We start from the raw sequence: 19,967 nt of genomic DNA, 5'->3' as shown, positions 1-19,967 counted from the left end.
CAGCGCCGGGAGGGGGCTGCCCAAGGGTAGGGGGGGTTGAGGGGGAGGGCTCCCTTAAGAGCCACTGCCCTGTCCTCAAAGCTCACTCTCAGCTCCGTGCATTCCCCGGCTTTCCAGGATATACACACGGATGGGGTGTAGACTAATGGGGTCTTCTTCCAGCAAGACTCACAGTGACTGGAGAATCTCCCAGGGCCCCACTGGGGGCAACTCCTGACCCAGAACAACTCTGCCTGCATTTCTGGGCCCCAGCAGGGTAGGGGGTAGTCTTGGGCAGAGCATGCATGGCCCCATCCCTGGGGACATCGCTCATGTCTACTACCCAGCCCCAGCTGCCAAGCCTGGTTTTCCCATCCAACCCCAGAAGGTGGGGGTTCTGCTGGTCGCTCCTGCCCCCACAGGGAGCTAGACTAGCTTCGCCCGTCAGAGGGAGGCAGTCATGGTTGGCTGCTGCACCCCCCACCCCCACCAACTGGCTGTCCCAAACCTCAGGGCATGCAAACTGCTGAAACTCCTTTTGCCTTACATGCTGCTGTTGGTTTGGGGCACAGCAGTGCTTCTCAACCTTCCTGATGCCACAACTCTTTCATACAGTTCCTCATGTGGTGGTGACCCCCAACCACAAACTTATTTTCGCTGCTATGTCATCACTGTCGTTTTGCTACTATTATGAATCGGGCGACCGCTGTGAAAGGGTTATTTGACCCCCAAAGGGGTGGTGGCCCACAGGTTGAGAGCCGCTGGGGTAGAGGGTGTAAGTTTGTACCTACAGCATCCCCTTCACTTTTGGTCCCACCTGCTAGTCTTCAAAAGACCGCAGTCCCAAAGTCAGTTATGTGCCCCCTTCCACCTGGTCAGGCCTCACTGTGTGTGATGCACTTCCCACCCTGGGATGCTACCATGGGGCCTTTAGGGTAGGGGATGGAGAGAGGAAAGGTCAGCCCACATCTGACCTGCTCGGAGTCAGCCCTTCAAACCTATGCCCTTGGAGGTTGACCAGGTCCAAGTGACTGCCAGGAGTGAGCAGGGTTGGGTTAACGAACCCCCAAGAAACATTTCTCACTGGGGACTGCAGACACTCCGGGAGGCCACTTTCCCACCGTGCCGCTCAGAACCACTGCGGGAGTGGCCGAATGGAAACCGGGAGTGTGCCGGCACATTGGGGGTCGGGACCCTGGTCACTGGAGCTATTTGTGTGTGAATTACTGGCTGGGAAACAAATTCTGTGTGAGCCTTCACCACAAGCACAATAAAATGTCTCCCTCCCCCCCTTAAAAGATAGAATTCCAGGGGGACCTGCAGAAGAGCAGAAGGGCAAAAGCAAAAGCAGCCTTCCGAGGCCAGTGTGGGGCTGACCACTGGATATCGCCTATCTGAGCAGCCGGAATGTGGTGGCACACCAGGCTTTTTTGGGACTTGAAAGATGCTGTCTCTCGACAAGGCTCCTCTGGGAAATGTTGGCAGCTTCCTTCTGCCTCACATGGTGTCTGCCTCACATGGGTTCTGGTTTTCATGCGTCGGACCGTCCAGCTCTCAGACAAACCCTAACTCTCAGAGAACAACCTGCTAAGTCATATCTCTCTCTCACCCTCTCACCACCACCACCACCACCACCACCACTGCTTTCTCCCACCAACTCCTGCTCAGGAGCACACCCAGCATCCGCCCACCCACCCCAGCCCACCAGCAGCCCAGACGGTGGCCGAACTCCCTCTGTAACGACCACCTGCCACTCTGCTCGAAGTGGTCACTTCACCTGGACTGGATGGAATTTGGGGGCAGGGCTCCCAGGTCCAGGCCCTCACGTGGTTGCACCTGGGCAGGGAGAGGGGGAGGGTGGGAACGGGGCCGGCACCATGCTTCATCCAGTATGAATCGGCTGTTGGGGCACTGAGGAGCCCCGTGGGGTAGCAGTTCGGCACAGGGCTGCGAACTAAGGCTGGCAGTTGGAAACCACAGTCAGCGTCTCGGGAGAGAGCGGGCTTTCTGCTTCTGTGAAAAGTCCGTCTTGGAAACTCACACGGCCAGCTCTACTCTGCTCAGCAGGGTCCCTGTGTGTCAACACGGACTCAGTGGCACTGAGTTTGTGTTTGGGGGCCGGGGGCGGCGGTTATGAGGGCATTGGGCTGGCCCAGGCAGGCGGGGTGCTTCAGGCAGAGCAGGTGCCTGGACAATAGACAAATGACCAGAGAGACCAGAGGCCAACGCCAGGCCGAGGGCACCAAACCATCCTGGGCCTGGCATCCAACCCAGGTCAGCGGGGCCACTTTCCCTACTCTCTGGGCGGGCTGGGGGTGGTTTCCTCATGAGAGTTGTCCCTTGCCTGGGACATCAGCATGTGTACACTCTGGTCTCTGCCCAGGGGCCTTTGGACCCTTTGGCCCTGACCATGGGCCCCTGTGTGAGATCTGCCCCTTCCTGGGGCTGTCCTGCCCAGGTGAGGTGCAAAGGGCAGGACTGCAGTGGCTGGGCAGGTGTGAGCACAGAGCAGGGACTAGCCCTGAGTGTGTATACTCCAGAGCACCCTCAGGTGGTCCTGCTTGGGATGATACCCGGCTGCTCCTTTCCCTCCTGAACTAGTGCCTCCTGGAAGCGTGTCCTTCTTGAATCAAGACCTGGGCTGCCATGATGAGATGCTCTCCGACAGCTACAGGATCCAGGAGATCGCAGACAGGCTGTGTCTGGGAGTGGAGGGGAAGATGGTCAGTAGGACCGAAGGTAACATTGATGACTCCCTCATCGGTGGCAGGGCCTCAGCTGAAGGCCCCGATGGTGATGCAGCAGAAAGCACCACGGTCACTGGTGTTGATATTGTCATGAACCCTCACTTGCAGGAAACCAGCTTCACAAAAGAAGCCTACAAGAAGTACATCAAGGACTACATGAAATCAATCAAAGGCCAACTTGAAGAACAGAAACCAGAAAGAGTAAAGCCTTTTATGACAGGGGCTGCAGAACAAACCAAGAACATCCTTGCAAATATCAAAAACTACCAGTTCTTTACTGGTGAGAACATGAATCCAGATGGCATGGTTGCTCTGCTGGGCTCCCGTGAAGATGGTGTGACATCATATAGGATCTTCTTTAAGGATGGCTGAGAGATGGAGACATGTTGACACAGTGGGCGACTCACGACCGATGCCTTTCATCCTATCCGGCTGCTCTTCATCCCCACGACACCAGGACTTACACAAATGGAACTGATGTCATTGTGAGCTCTTCATTTACTTTTGACCTTGATTGATTTGGAGTGGAAAAAAAACCATGTCGTGTAGGTTGTCTACAAATAAGATGCATGTAACCTCACTTGAGAATGCCTCCTGGTTGACTATCAGTAAACTAAATTCACCCCGTAGTGCTCCTGGAGAAGCCAGCGCCACGTGTAGTCCGCTGCAGTGTGAGGCTGCTTCCAGATGCCTGCTGCAGCCAAACTACAGGGATCTGAAAAGAGACAAGAATGCAAAGGCTTAGTTTTGAGTTTAAATAAAGGGAGTGACCATGTTCTTAGCGGTGCCAGCATCAGAAGTGGATCCTTAAGCATTTCATCATCTAAAACTGGAAGAGATTATCAAAAGAATAAAGAGACTAATACAATTGGGGGAAAAATGACCTGAGCTGCTTCTGCGGAACCAGACCCGAGACATTGCAATCCCCTGGTGTCCCCGGAAGTGCCTTGGAAACCTGATGGGGCGGTTTTGGAGAACGACTGGGCTCTCTACTCCCACCATCAGCTACAGTCTTGGAAACCCACAGGGAGCGCCGTGAGTTGGCACTGATTGGATGGCAGTGAGTTTAGAATTTTTTTTAATAGGGTCACCACGCACGGCTGAAGCAGATGGAGGTCCTGGTTCCATGTCCTCACGAGCAGGCCCTCCCAAATCTCTTTCACTTCATCCGCCTCCAGCATCGCCTCTGCAGTTTGTTCGTGTCGTCTTTGCTGTGTATTGACACCATGTTTTCTTCATCACTGTGGTCGTTTTTGGATCGGACTGGGCGCTATCATGTCCACCCGCTTCATCGGCATATCCCACCTCGTTGCCTTCAAAGCAAGCCCCACGCAGGACCAGCTGCACCTTCCCGAGCGAATCCCTCCACAGGGCTTTCCGACTGCCTTCTGTACAGAGGCCGGCTGCCAAGCCTTGCCTCCAAGCCACCAACCTTGACGCTGGACGTCAGCATTCCCCTCCTCACCTAGGTTGATTTTCGCAACCAATTAAAGCAATGTCTTCTCTCTAAAACAAGGCCCTCAGAAACTTGACCTGATCTCCCTCCATCTTACACAGAAGCTGAAAGAACACCAACCCCAAACCACACTCCTGCCACTGAGTTGATACCATCTCCCGAGACTCCACAGGACGGGGTAGCACACTGGATTTCCCAACCTGTCACCTTTTAGCGCAGCTTTATTGGCATTCCACCCAAGCTGGGATTGTGCTGGGCTGAGCGGAGCTTTCATGGCACACGCTTTTCCCACCAGGCAAGCATCTGGCACCTCGCTCTGAGCTAGTGCACCCACGGGCGTCACCCGGGAAAATGCCGCAAATTGCTGTGATGTGGAGCATAGCTTTAAGGACGGCGCTGCGGGGAAACTCAAGGGTAGGAGTGGTTTGCTCACGTCAAAAAGGCGAAATGTCGACTGATGACAAACCTTGTCTGACGTCTGACAACTTCCTGAATGACCGAAAATGTTGACTTGTAGTGCATCTGGATTTTGTTCCACCAGGTCAGACTGCTAATCCTCGTTCTATTTAGAAGTTCTGAAAAGATTGCCTAACAGTTTGTGTCCAAAAAAAGGCCTGATTTGTGGCAGACCAGGGGCTGGTTTTGCCACCATGACAACGCACCTGCTCACACAGCCATCTCAGTGCACCTGTTTTTGGCAAAACCCAGCATGCCTTTCTTGCCCCAAGCACCTTACTCACCTGACCTCACTGGGTGCAACTTCTTTTTGTTTCTGCAAATGCAGAGGGACATGAAAGGACAGTGATTTGACTATAAAGAAGAGGTAAAGGAAAAAACAAGGGAGGTGCTGTCAGCCATCCAAACAGATGAGTTTGAAAAATGTTTCCAAGAATGGAATTGCAGATTTGACCAATGTATTAAGTGTAATGGAGAGTACTTTGAAGGTGATAAGGTTGTTTTGTAAAAAAAAAATTAAATATATTTCTTTGAGACATTTCCCAGTTATTTTTGGGTACCCCCTTGTATAATTCACAAATCATAAACTTATGCTCAGTCACATCAAGATGAGTTGTACAATCATCACTACAATGAGTTTTAGGACATTTCCTTCATGCTGGTACTCAGTGTTGGCTCCCCATTTCCCCCCTTAATCCAGTTACTGGGTCTATAGATTAATCTATCCTGGATTTCATATACAGAAAACTTTTTTAAAAGAAAATAACAACACAACTAACAATAACAAAGTAGAAAATATGAAAAACTGTAACAAATTAAAAATGGGTCAAAAAGGAGATCAACAAACATGGTTGATACAATTGATGTATGATTGTTGATGGATGGATGCATGAGAGCTATAAGAGCCCCCAATTAAAAAAAGAGAGAGAGATTAAAATAATAGGATGTTAAATTTTAACCTACTGTATATACTTGAGTATAAGCTGACCTGAATATCAGCTGAGGCACCTAATTTTACCCCTAAAACCACATTACAAAATGTGCTGAAAAAAACTCGGCTTATACTCGAGTATCTATGGTAACTAAACCTGCAATAATCCACTTTCCAGTGCAGTCTGCGTGACAGCAAGGTGCTCACGTCCCTGGTCTGTGGTCAGAGGGGATTCACCAGACTGGATCCATGCGTGAACCCTGCCAATGGATTTCGGCTCCACTGCAGCCAGGAGCTGCTGGAAGCCAGGCGTTCACACTCAAGCTCGGATCGCATTCCCTCCTTCCGAGTTGGATTGTATATTTGAAACTGCAGCTCTTGATGGAGGTGAGAAACCTCCTCGTTCTCTCCAGGAGGGATGGGCTTGCAAATTGCTGAGCAGCTGGTGAGCAGACCAACACCTAGCCACACGAGGACTCATTTGGGAGAAGAGGAATCCTGTTGTTTCCCTCATGAGCAGGCCCCTGGGGCCCATGGCCCCTGATTTCCCAACCCAAATTAAGCCTAGCTTCTCTAGGATTGAGAGGCAGCCGGCCTCTGTTGGGAAAATCCAGTCCCATAGCCGGTTGACCGGCTACACTGTAGATTTATGACCCTCGACTTTACATGGAACTTAACATCACCAGTCAATTCCATGATTCCCTGGCCAACCTGACCTTCCAACCTCCGGATCCAATCTAAGTCTAAATGCCCTCAAGTCGATTCCGGTGTGTCTGACCCCACAGGGCAGAGTAGAACTGCCCCTCGGGGTTTCTAAGGCAGCAGGTCTTCACAGAAGCAGACTGCCAGATCGGCTAGTGCTGGGATCGCCGACTCCGAGCTCTGTAACTGCCTCGCCTCCACAACTCAGTCTTCCCCTCCTCCCGGCCATCAACCCAGCCCTGCAGTGGCTGGTAGAGATAGCAGGTCCTCCCATCGGTAAGGCGCTAGCTCACTGGGCTTTGCCCTGCTTTTCTGTCTCCTCTCCTGTTTTTATAGCTTCGGACCGATGTCACAAGTACTACAAAACGGGCAGCTTACATTCACACAGACTCTTAGGGTCTCACATTCTAGAAATGGGGGTCTGAGACCCTGGTTTCGACCAAGTCGATCCCGTCTGAGGCTCTGAAGGAGACCCGTCCCAGGCCACTCTCCTAGGCATGCCTGGTCTTGGAGCTTCAGGGCCACCGGGCCTCCTCCCTGTCTCTGTTCCTCTTTTATAAAGACAGCGCTCACATGGAATGAAGACCCCCTACTCAAGCATACCCAGGCATCACAACAACTGTGAGGATGTCGCAGAGCCGTGAGGGGTTCCCATCTGTGGTGCAGAAGGGGTTTTTGTGGGGCGGAGCCGACTCAATGGCATCGAACAACTACTGCTACTCAAGTATGACATCGTTCTAACTCAATTGATAAGCACCTTCAAACACTAGCTCCAAGTAGGGGTGCTCCCAGACACCACAGTTAGGATTTCAACGGACCTTCTAGGGGGACACAGCTCAACCCATCCCACCTCCTGTTGCACCAGCAGCGGTGCTCTCTCACCAGAGGGGCCTCTTGAGCGAGCAATAGGCTCTTTACTGTCCAGTCAACCTGTCTCGTTGGTCTACTGTGTTGTGTTAGTACTTGCACGATCCATTACTAACAGTAGAATATTAGTCTCCCACTATTATTCTTGGATTGTCTGTTTCTCCTTTCAACTCTGTCAGTTTTTGCAGCATCTATTTGGGGGCTCTTGTGTTAGGTGGAGAAGCACTGTGGGTGTGATGATTATAAATGTTTGGTGGCTAACTAAAAGGTTGTCAGTTCAAACCCACCGCCCACGCTGCAGGAAAAAGCTGCTGCAGTCTGTCTCCACAAAGATTGATGGTTCCGGAAGCCCTCTCAGGAAGTCCTACTCTATCCTACAAAGTCTCTGTGAGTTGGAATTTCACTTGATAGCATTGGGTTTGTACTTTCTGCTTGTTTGTTCGGTGTATGTTTACAATAATTATATTTCTTGGTCGCCTGGCTTTTATTATTATAACATCCCTTGTTTCTAGCGATCACGTTTAACTTGAAGCCCATTGGCCCCATATTTGTGTAGTCACCCCCGTGTTATCTTGGACGGCAGCCCAGCTGAGAGCCGCTATGCAAGCAGTGTCTATTTTGTTGTTGCGAATTAGATCGCACACCAATCCAACAGCTTTACGCTTACACTCCAGTCACTTTGGTGACGTTCTTCCAGTTGAGCGGTCACTCACACTTTCCCTCTCTGAGCTGACCCGGCCGCTCTTTCGGTACCACTTGGGTGGTGCGCCTCTCCTAGCCTTTTCTCTCAACTCACTTGCGTATGTGAGTCCAAGTGTGTCTGTTGTCGACAACATGTAGATGGAGATTTTTGCAAAACCTAAACCATCTTTGCTGTTGGGAGAGTTTAATCCATTGACATTTCATGTAATTACTAAGAAGGTAGGGCTTCTGTTGGCCACCTTGCTCTTTGTTTTCTATGTCTGATGTCTTTTAGCCCCTCAATTTCTCCATTACTGCTTTCTTTTGTGTTCGATATTTTCTAGTGTGTATATTCTATTTTTAATATCTATCTTGAGTTATTTTCATGATTGCCTTGAGGATTACCATTAACATCTTAATTTACATAACAATCTGTTTTGTATTAGCACATTAATTTCAATACTACACAAAAATTCTGCTTCTACGTGGCTTTCTTTCCATTTCCCCCAATTATGCTGATCACAAATTATATTTATATATGGGTATATATTCTTACAATCGTCAAACATGTTCATTCTGATTACTGCTTAATCGTACAGCCAATACATGATAAATTATCAAGTTAACTTTATATATTGCTTTGGGATTGAGGGTTTTCAACCTCAAAATTTCAAATTTGGGATCTTCAGATGTGAAGCTAGGAAACACATCCATGTCTGCTTTACCAAATAGCTGCTTGAGCTGGAAGAGTCTCTTCTCCGTCTCTGACTGATACCCTGGGCCAGCATCAGCAGGGCCTCCAATTAGAAATTGGATGTCTGTCACTTGGATTTGTATTCTTTACCTTGTCTGCAAAACGTTCCTGTATAGGATCGAGTTCCTTATTAAATGCCACCGCGGTAACACCAATGTTGCTCTGCATGTGGATGGAAACTGCTGACCCAACGACAGAGGAAGACCAGGAGAGCCTTTGGAGAGACATGGGGACTCTGTCACTTGCCCTTCAGCCCTGAGCCGCTGTCCTGCTTCCGACTCCGGCTTCGCCCCCGACAGATGATATCTGCTATACCTTTTGTGCTCTTCAACTAGATGCTTGCCTCTGAAAGAGCCCTGGTGGTGTAGTGATTATGTGCCGGGCTGTGATCGACATGGTCGGCAGTTGGAAACCACCAGCAGTCGGTGGGAGAAAGACTAGCTTTCTACTCCTGTCAACTGGCGCAGGCTCAGAAACCCACCGCGGGGACTCTGTGGAGTGCGTCTGGAGTTTTTCTCATGTGTGGAGTATCGGTTCTCTCTCTGCTTTCCAGACTGGTCTCTGAGGCTCTGTGGGTTCTTTTTCATCCCACTTTTTCTTTGTGTTACAAGCTGTATCATCCAAATCGGCCAACCTTTAAGTCCCTGATTCTTTCTTACCTGTTCAAGTTTACTGTTGAACCTCTTTCGTGATGTTTCTTTATTTCAGTAATTGTACTTTTAAGCTCCAAAATTTCTAATTGGTTCATTTTAATAAGTGCTACTTCTTTACTGATATTCAGAGTTGGTGACAGCGTTCTCATCCCTCCCTTCAGCGTTGGCTTCGTTTCAGCCAGGCTCTGGCAGCTCTGCCGGGATCTTTCCTTCATGCTTGCACACACGCTCACGGCCAGCCAGAGGCAAGCACGGACGGCTTTGCTTTTCTTTTGAGTTTAAATGCATTTTTCAAAGTTACACAATATTTTTGGATTTTTTTCCTTAAAAAAAGAAAAGCCTCCACTCCAAATCAATCAAGGTCAAAGTAAATGAAAAGCTCACGATGACATCGGTTCCGTGTGTCTAAGTCCTGGTGTTGTGTGGATGAAGAGCAGCCGGTTAGGAGGAGAGGCATCGGTCGTGAGTTGCCCACTATGTCCATGTGTCTCCATCTCTCAGCTATCCGTGAAGAAGAGCATCTACGGGGTCACACCGCCTTCACGGGAGTCCAGCAGGGCGACCGTGCCATCTGGATTTTTGCTCTCACCAAGCAAGCACTGGTCGTTTTTGAAGTGTGCCCAGCTGTGCTGGAATTGTTCGGCAGCCCCTGTCAGAAAAGGCTTGACTCTCTCGTTTCTGCTCTTCAAGTTGCCTTTGATTGACTGCATGCAGTCTTTGATCTACTTTTCATGGGTGTCTTGTGTGAAGCTGGTCTCCTGCAAGGGATGGTTCATGACGATATCAACAGCGGTGACCACTGTGCTTTCTGTGCCATCGCCACTGGGCCTTCAGCTGAGCCATTGCCACCGATGAGGGAGTCACTGAAGTTACCTCCTGTCCTATTGACCTCTTCCCCGCCATCTCCAGACATAGCCCGTCCAAGATCTCCTGGAGCTTGAAGATGTCATGGAACATTTCACCATGGCTGATGAGGTCCTGGTGGATGATCATGACGGTGGCCAGAGGGAGACAGCGGTGGCGGCAGCGGTGCTAGCTTAGCAAGAGCCGGAGTCCTAGCTCTGCCGGAGAAAAGACCTGACAGCCTGCTCCTGTGAAGAGGGTCGTTGTGCGCTGCTGAGTTGGTTCAAACCCACAGAAAACACTACAGGTCCTGAGCTGCCCGTGTCTCCACTGCTGTGTCAGTCCATCACATCGAGGGCCTTCCTCTTCCTCCACTTGGCCAAGCATGAGTTCCTTCTCCCAGGACTAGACTCCCTGATGCTATGTGTGAAGCACGCGGGAGGAAATTCGGGCAGCCTAGCTTCTGTGGAGGATTCTGGCCTTACTTCTTCCAGGACAGATTTGCATATTGGCATATTCAAAATCCTTTAACAATACCCTAATTCAAAGAAACCAATTCTCCTTGAGACTTCCGTATTCATCTTCCAGCTTTCACATGTATAAGAAATGATGGACAATACTGTTGCTTGGGTCAGGTGCGTCTCAGTCCTCAGAGGGACATCTTTGCTTTAAAAGAATGGAATGAAGTCCTTTGCAGCAGATTTGCCCAGTGCCATGCATCGTTTGGATTGAGTGGACACTGTTGTTTCCAGGAACATTGGCTGTGTGGATGTCGAATAACAGGAAATCCTTGACAATGTAAATCATTTCCCCCTTTATCATTATGCTGCTTACCGGTCCAGTCGTGAGGGTGTGGGTTTATTCTGAGGTGAAATCCACACGAACCATCTTTGATCTTCAACAGTCAAGTGTCTCAAGTCCTCTTTGGTTTCAGCAAGCAAGGCCATGTCAGCTATTACCATACAGTCGGTTAAGAAGTTTTCTTCAAGTCCTGATACCATGTTCTCCACACAGTCCAGCTTCTCAGATGATTTGCTCCGCATACAGATCAACTGTGGTGGAAAGTTACAACCCCAACACTCACCTTTCCTGGCTCTGAACCACCAAGAATCACCTAGCTCTGTTCAAATGACTGCCTCTTGGTCCGTGGACACAGTCTTCACGAGCTCAACAGAGTGGTCTGGAACTCCCGTTCTTCAAAATCTCATCCACAATTGATCACCAGCCACGATGTAAAACCGGATGCCGTGAAACAGCCAATAAAACACAAGGAAACATCTTTCTGGTATTTTCTGCTTTCAGCCAAGATTCATCTACGTCAACAATGACATCTCTCTTCCACACCCTTGGCTGCGTCCGGGTTGAGTTTCTGGCAGGTCCTTGTTGCTATATTGCTGCAACTGTTGATACAGCTGCCGCAACACCAAAACTCTATTTCTATGGGATATCAATGGAACGTTGATAATTTTTGCATTCCATTGGAGTAAATTTCTTTAGAAGCGTTGAGTCCATTGGCCAGGTTGTTGTCTTTCAATTTTTTGGCATAGATGTGCGAACACTCCCAGCATGTGCAAGTTTGTTGACCCATCTCGGTTGGTATGCTGCCAATTCCCGGAGCCTTGTTTTCTGCCAAGGCCTGCAGTGTAACTTGGACTGCTTCCTTCCTTCAGTGCCATTGCTTCTTGATCTCACTCTGCCCCCTTCTCCCCGTTGGTTCACTGCCTGTGCGTTCCTTCAGTCCTTGGGTGTTTCCTGCCCGTAGACTCCTTCCACATTTCAACTTGAGGCTTGACTTTTTTCTTTGGTTCTCTCACCTGAGAAATACTGAGCACATTGCTTTCTTTTGGTTTGATAACCCCAAGTCTTTGCACAGTTCATTCCAATGGTTCCCCTTTAAAAATTTTCCCCTGGACCCACCCTTTGCAGTCTTCTGCTTAGCTCTCGTCCATCGTTTATTCTTTCCACTTTCCTCTGTTTTCAAGACTAGGTTTCCGAGTCTCTCCTGACACCCACTTTGGTCTTTTCTTTCTTTCCTTTTAAATAACCTTTTGCTTTCTTCATGTAGGATAGTCTGGATGTTATCCCCCACTTGTCTGGTGTTCTGTCATCAGTGTAAATATGACTGGCCAGGAAGCCCTGCAAGGCTGTTCCTCTGCCTAATGGGGTTGCTGTGAGTGGAAAGCGACTGCCTGGCACATAACAGCAGGGACAGTGCACTCACCAGTGAGGTCGTTTCTTAGGTTGACTGCGGGCTGCCCTACCTGTTATCTACCACCTCAAGCATTTGAGAAAAACACCTAGAAAACTCTGGGGTACCAGCCCCATGACCGAATGGGTCCAGGGGGTGGTTGTGCAATTGAGGGGTACATTAAAGAGACATCAGACAAGATAGGACATGCAAGGGCTCACCTCGGCAGCCATGACTTCAGGAGTCAGGTCTGTGCAGAGAGAAAGAATGTATTTCCAATAGATGCTTATATACTCAGGGGGGGAAGGTGGGGCATGCAAGTCCCTCTAATTCAGGTAACCACATATGTTACAAAGTGGGTTGTATATAACCTTAAAAGTCACCTGAGTTGTAGGAGCCCCCAGTAAAATGATTAAGCAAACAAACAAAAGGTCCCAGAGTTCATTGGAGGAGTAACCTAATACCAGTGCCTGGGGCAGGTAAGGGGGAGTGACTGTCTTCCGAGCCCAGAGAGCAATAGCACACACTGCTTGTGTTAGACAAGGTTCTCTAGAGAGAGAAAACCAGATTGCTGATAATTTTATATATAGATTTACAAAGATAGTTAGATATATGACACAAGAAATGAACTGTTGAATTATAAAGCAGTATAAATGGCTCAGTGCAACTCACTCCCGTGAGAGAGTTGTGAGACACTGGCAGTCCTTCAAGTCTTGAGGGCCGCCAGGTAGTCCTCTGTAGAGAGCTAGGCTATCCCAGCACAGACAGCAAACAGCAAGGCAAGTCACCAACTGTCAGCCAGGTCACCGACTGTCAGTCCTCAGCTCCGGAGATGTAAATTCCAATCGTGTGGGCTTAAAGGGACCTCAACTTACAGCGACACAGTCCACAGCCTCGGCGTCCCACAGGTAGTGTGCCCTTTAAATTGAGGCACAGAGCAAGTAAGGCAGCCGCACACTGGTCTGATGATTAAAGAGCAAGAGACAAGAAAGGCGAGGCTCACCGAGCCATTTAAATCTCTTTCCTTCAATCAATCCCACTTGTGTTTATCGGCTAGGCTGGCACAATAAACTGTCTCAATCCACCCCTTGCCAACCTGGCACCTGTACACAATTCTTTAGACATATATACTTACATAATTTCCAGACATTGATGAAATCACACTTATACTTATCATCAATCATCTATCATGCATAGAAATGAAAACACACTGAGTCCAATTGTATCTGATATATCATACCTGAACAAAGGAAAGATATGCAATAAGCACATAAAAAGAAAATAAATTGACAATTACAAACCTCGCTTTTGCAATTGATCACGTGGTCGTAATCGATAGGTAGAACTACCTTCTACTACTACCCATTCTATATTACCTTTGGCCTCAGCAAGCACCTCAGCTGGCTGTGGTTTTTGGCCTGGCGGGGTGAGACCCAGACCTTCATTCCTGAGGGGGCTGGGTCATTATAAGTCCTGTCAGGATTGGGTTGCTGTAATTTACCATTTACTTTAATCACAGGGCATGGTAGCACTAAGAGTCAGCCTATGGGATCTCCTGGATTCCAGACATATTCTTCTTCACCTCCATTATGTAACATCAGTCCAATTTCTCCTTGGTAATCAGGATCAATCATACCACTTAGTACATTGACACTCTTCCTGACCTGTTGATCCAAAGGCATGAGAAGTCCAAAGTGGCCAGGGGGCATTCTCAGCTGCCAGTTCAGTGGAATCCATGCTGTGTTTCCAGGTGAGAGAGTTTCTTCCTTTGGAACCAGTACCTCCAGGCCTGAGGAGCACAGGGTTGCTGGGACAGGAAGCAAAAATGCTGCAAGGGGATCACTAGGAGTAATAGTGAGTGGTGCCACTCCAGCTTCCACCCCTTGGTTCCTGGACCCATGAATTCTGGCTACTGGAGACACAGGCCGCTGGTTTAGAGCGTATATAGCTGCCTGGAGAACATTGCCCCAGCTCCGCAAGTTGTTGCCACCTAGTTGGCACCTTAATTGTGTTTTTTAGGAGCCCATTCCATCGTTCTATCAAGCCAGCAGCTTCAGGATAATGAGGAACATGATACGACCAGTGGATTCCATGGGAATGGGCCCCTTGCTGCACTGTATTTGCTGTAAAGTGAGTTCCTTGATCTGAAGCAATGCTATGTGGGACGCCATGCCCGTGGATGAGGCATTCTGTAAGTCCACGAATAGTAGTTTTGGCAGAAGCATCACGTGCAGGGAAGGCAAATCCATATCCAGAGTAGGTGTCTATTCCAGTAAGAACAAAACACTGTCCCCTCCATGATGGAAGTTGTCCTATGTAATCAACCTGCCACCAAGTTCCTGGTTGATCTCTCCGAGGAATTGTCCCATATCTTGGACTTAATGTTGGTTTCTGCTGCTGGCAAATGGGGCACTCAGCAGTGGCAGTGGCCAAGTCAGCCTTGGTGAGTGGAAGTCTATGTTGCTGTGCCCATGCATAACCTCCATCCCTGCCACCATGTCCACTTTGTTCATGTGCCCATTGGGCGATAACCAGGAGTGGCAGAGGAAAGAGGAGGACCAGTCTCCACAGCGTGTGTCATCTTATCCACTTGATTATTAAAGTCCTGCTCTTCAGAGGTAATCCTTTGGTGAGCGTTCATGTGAGATACAATTGCCTTTACTTTCTGGGCCCATTCAGAGAGGTCTATCCACATACCTCTTCCCCACACCTCCTTGTCACCAATTTTCAAATCATGGTCCTTCCAATTCCCTGACCATCCAGCCAAGCCATTAGCCACAGCCCATGAATCAGTACATAATCTCACATCTGGCCATTTTTCCTTATATGCAAACTGAACGGCCAGGTGCACTGCTCAAAGTTCTGCCCATTGGGAAGATTTCCCTTCACCACTGTCCTTTAGGGAGATCCCAGAAAGGGGCTGTAGTGCTGCTGCTGCTCTTACGAGTGGCACCTGCATATCGTGCAGAGCCATCCGTAAACCAAGCATGACTTTTTTGGTCTTCATTTAAAGTATGGTAAGGAACTCCCCAGGAGGCCATAGGTGCAGACTGGGAGAAAGGAGGCAATGTGACAGGAGTAGAGACTGTTGGCATTTAGGCCACCTCTTCATGCAGCTTCCTTGTTCCTTCAGGTCCTGCTTTGGCCCGATCTCCTATATACCACTTCCACTTAACAATGGAGTGTTGCTGCGCACGTCCAACTTTATGATTACGTGGGTCAGACAATACCTAGTTCATGATAGGTAATTCAGGCCTTATGGTGACTTGGTGGCCCATGGTGAGGCGTTCAGTCTCCACCAAGGCCCAGTAACAGGCCAACAGCTGTTTTTCAAAGGGGGAGTAGTTGTCTGCAGAGGATGGCAGGACTTTACTCCAAAATCCCAATGGTCTATGCTGTGATTCACCAATAGGGGTCTGCATCTCTGTCTACAACTGACACCTCTAGAACCATTGGGTCAGCTGGATCATATGGTCCCGGTGGCAAAGCAGCTTGCACGACAGCCTGAACCTGTTGAAGAGCCTTTTCTTGTTCTGGGCCCCACTCAAAAATGGAGGCTTGTCGTGTCACTTGATAAATAGGTCGAAGCAGAAGACCCCAGTGAGGGATATGTTGCCTCCAAAATCTGAAGAGGCCCACTAGGTGTCATGCCTCTTTTTTAGTCGTTGGGGGTGCTAAATGTAATAGCATATCCTTCACTTTAGTAGGAATATCTCGACATGCCTCACACTACTGAACCCCTAGAAATTTTACTGGGGTGGAGGGTACCTGAATCTTCGTTGGTTTAATTTTCCAACCTCTTGTACGCAGATGTTGTACCAATGAATCTAGAGTCTTTGATACATCCTCCTTAGTGGGTCCAATCAGCATAATGTCATCAATATAATGGACCAGTGTGACATTTTGTGGAATAGACAGGTGATCAAGGTCCCTTCAGACTAAATTATGGCACAGGGCAGAAGAGTTGATGTACCCCTGGGGGAGAGTTGTGAAAGCATATTGTTGCCTCTGCCAGGTGAAGGCAAACTGCTTCTGGTGGTCCTTTGAGACTGGTATGGAGAAGAAGGCATTGGCCAGATCAATAGCTGCATACCACGTACCAAGAGAAGTATTAATTTGGTCAAGCAATGTAATCACATATGGAACGACAGCTACAATTGGAGTCACCACCTGGTTAAGTTTACGATAATCCACTGTCATTCTCCAGGATCCATCTGTCTTCTTTACAGGCCAAATTGGTGAATTAAATGGGGATGTAGTAGGAATCACCACCCCTGCATCTTTCAAGTCTTTGATGGTGGCACTGATCTCTGCAATCCCTCCAGGAATGCGGTACTGCTTTTGGTTTACTATTTTCCTAGGTAATGGCAATTCTAAAGGTGTGCATTTGGCCTTTCCTACCATGATAGGCCTTATTCCACATTTCAGGGATCCAATATGGGGATTCTGCCAGTTACTAAGTATGTCTATTCCAATGATGCATTCTGGAACTGGGGAAATAACCACAGGATGGGTCCGGGGGCCCACTGGACCCACAGTGAGGCATACTTGAGCTAAAACTCCATTGATAACTTGACCTCCATAAGCCCCACTCTGACTGGTGGGCCTTCAAATCACTTTGGGTCTCCTGGAATTAGTGTCAGTTCAGATGCAGTGTCCAGTAATCCCCCAAAAGTTTGATTATTTCCTTTCCCCCAATGAACAGTCACTCTTGTGAAAGGCCACAGGTCCCTTTGGGGAAGGCTAGAAGAAAGACTAACAGTATAGACCTTCAGTGATGTAGCAGGATCCTCCTTCAAAGGGACCCGGCCTCCCCCTCATTCAAGGGGTTGTGGGTCTGTAAACTGGCTCAGGTCTGGGAATTGATTGAACGATCATGACTGTCTATTCTGTTGTTCACCTGATCTACCATTCTTTCGCCTGTACAGATCACGTAAATATTTAGTAGACTTCCCATCTATTTCATTCCTAGGGACACCGTGGCTAAGTAGACAATGCCATAATTCCACACGAGACAGGTTGCTTTGATTATTATTGAAAACTTGTTGTCTATTATAACCACACCCACCCTATCTCTATTGATTCAGTGCTGACACCTGCCCTCTACCATCACGGGGACCAATCAGCCCCATTGTGGGCAAATGTCGGCGTTCGCTTAGGGCAGTGCCCACTGTTAATCCTGGTGCACATAAAATAGCAATTACAGGAGCCTTAAGAGATGCTGGGGCCCACTTCACAAACTTGTTCCTTATGGTGTGGTAAAGGGATGTCCTCAGCACACCCCCTTTTTGGGTCTATGGGAATATCCTAATGGATCCATTCCAACATACCAATTTCCCTAAGCTGTTGGATGCCTTCCTCTACAGTGTACCAAAGTAGGTCAGGTACTACAAGTTGGTCTTATCCAGGCCATCTGGCAGTCCATGCTTCATTGAACCAACCAAATAAAGACTTAGATCCTGTTTTAGCCTCTCTTGCAGAGACATTGAAAGAAGAGTCTGCGCTTAGGGGTCCCATATCCAGAATCTCAGACAGGTCTAATATTACATTTTGTGCACCAGTATCTCACACCCTTAGTAACCATTCCCAGGGATATTCCCCAGGCTTCTGCTTGTACGTATTTGAAAACTCGAGCAGATCTTTATGAGTATAGCGCGCTTCTTCTTGGGTAATTATCGCAATCTTGCCTTTAGGAGCTTTCTGAGACTTAATTTTAGTGACAGGTCTAGCGGAAATAATGGGTGGTGAGGGTGTTTCCTGGGCGCTCTCAGCAATATTTTGTAAGGCATCTCCCTCAGGCAATGCTACTGATGCAGCCCCACCTGGCATGTTAACTTGAATAGTTTGGCTAATCTGCTCAGGTGTGGATTGTGAATTAATACTTTCACCTGGGAGGGGTGGATCTATTGACTGTGGTGGGTCAATTGTTTCTAAGGGCTCAATATCCTCCTCTTCTGGATCATCAGCCCGTATGTTCCCATCCCATGTTTCAGGGTCCCAACTTTTCCCAATCAGTGCCCTCACTTAGGTATCAGACACTGCTCTAGATCTGCAATTCAGCTGCTGTTGTAATTCAGCCACTCGTGTAATGAGACTCTGGACCTGGTTCTCAGCAATGTCAGCTCTTTTACTAGAGGAGAGAAGGCGCTCCTTTGTAGCACAGATGGAAGTTTTCACACCCGTTCGTCTGCACCTGAGGCGTGCTTCTGAGCCTCTGAGATCATCCCTCTCCTTAATCCCTCTCTTTTTATGAATGGGCCATTGAGAAAGTTTCATTCCTACTATGCTCCCGCCAGTACCTGTTCCGGGGATCCAGGGTGTTATTTTTCAAGGGCTGCCATGAGCTGGGTGGTGGGGGATGGAATTCGGATAAATTAAAACACTACAAAGCTCACTGTTCTGAGATCCAGCCGCTGTTGTTGACTAAATGCTTCCTGGGTTGGCACAAACCTTCGATTCATTTCCAGAGCTCTGAAACAGTCGATTCTGATCATTTGGGCCGCATTTCTGGATGTTGTAAGTTTTAGGAAAGGACAAACCTTCAGTCCTACCCTGTCATCTCAAATAAAGCTGTACTTTATTGTAAAACAGCGTTGTTGCCATTACTTGCCGTTGAGTCGATGTGGACTGATGGATGGTGGTCCTGTGTGTGCAGAGAACTGTTCTGCAGGGTCTTCTTGACTGTGAACTTCAGAAGCAGATCATCCTGCCTGACTTTCCAGGTACTTCTGGGTAGGTTCAAACCACCACCCTAATGGCTAGCAGTCAAACACCTAACTGTGTGTGCCATCCAGACTCCTAAAACATTGAAGCAATTTAAGGTCGAGATTAATTTTTTTAAAACATTTTATTAGGGGCTCATACAACTCTTATCACAATCCATACATATACATACATCAATTGTATAAAGCACATCTGCACATTCCCTGCCCCAATCATTCTCAAAGCATTTGCTCTCCACTTAAGCCCTTTGCATCAGGTCCTTTTTTCCCCCCCTCCCTCCCCGCTCCCCGCAAGAGATTAATTTAAACCATCCTCCAAGTCAGGGGTGAGGAAGGTCAGATTATATAAACTCACTGCCATCGAGTTGATGCTGATTCACAGGGACCCTTTAGGACAGGGTGGAACCTCCCCTGTGGGTTTCCGAGAGTGTAACTCTTTATGGGAGTCAAGGTCCTTGAAATCAACACCAGCTAACATCATCAGAGAACCAGTTCCAGCCAGCACATCCACTCATGCCATTGAGTCGATTCTGACTCATGGTGACCCTGGCTTGTAACATTTTTTTTTTAACTTTTTTTATTGTGAATCAGATGGGAGTTTACAGATCATATGTTTTTTTTGCATTCAACAATTTTAAACAAGTTATCAAAATCCCCCTTGGCTTGCCCCAATCACTCTTTTTCATCTCTCCCTCATGTTGCATATCATCTTCTCCTTCACCAAGTAAACACCTGTCTACTCTTTTGTCTGTTGTACTTCCTCTTCCCCTGCCTTCCTCTCTCACCCCTAGTAATGTCTTTTCTTTTGACAAGAAAACTTTTGTCTTGATTTTTAAAATAACAGTGGTCCCATACATCAATACTTGTCCTTTTTTGATTGACTAGCTTCACTCAGCATACTTAAAAACAATCACTCACCTCCATTGAGTCCATACTGACTCATAAGAACCCGGTAGGACAGGGTAGGATTGTCTCTGTAAGTTTCGAA

General features: G+C 48.2%; 1 pseudogene; it reads right to left on the bottom strand.

Annotated features, from left to right (window-relative positions):
• Nucleotides 1-1,059: 1,059 nt before the first annotated feature.
• Nucleotides 1,060-8,801, bottom strand: LOC142456214 (ATP synthase peripheral stalk subunit F6, mitochondrial pseudogene; annotated as a pseudogene).
• Nucleotides 8,802-19,967: the final 11,166 nt, after the last annotated feature.

The sequence above is a fragment of the Tenrec ecaudatus genome, chromosome 9 (genome assembly GCF_050624435.1).
Source record: "Tenrec ecaudatus isolate mTenEca1 chromosome 9, mTenEca1.hap1, whole genome shotgun sequence".
Taxonomy (NCBI): domain Eukaryota; kingdom Metazoa; phylum Chordata; class Mammalia; order Afrosoricida; family Tenrecidae; genus Tenrec; species Tenrec ecaudatus.
The sequence above is the reverse complement of the archived record's forward strand: the minus strand, read 5'-3'. Positions and strand labels throughout refer to the sequence as shown.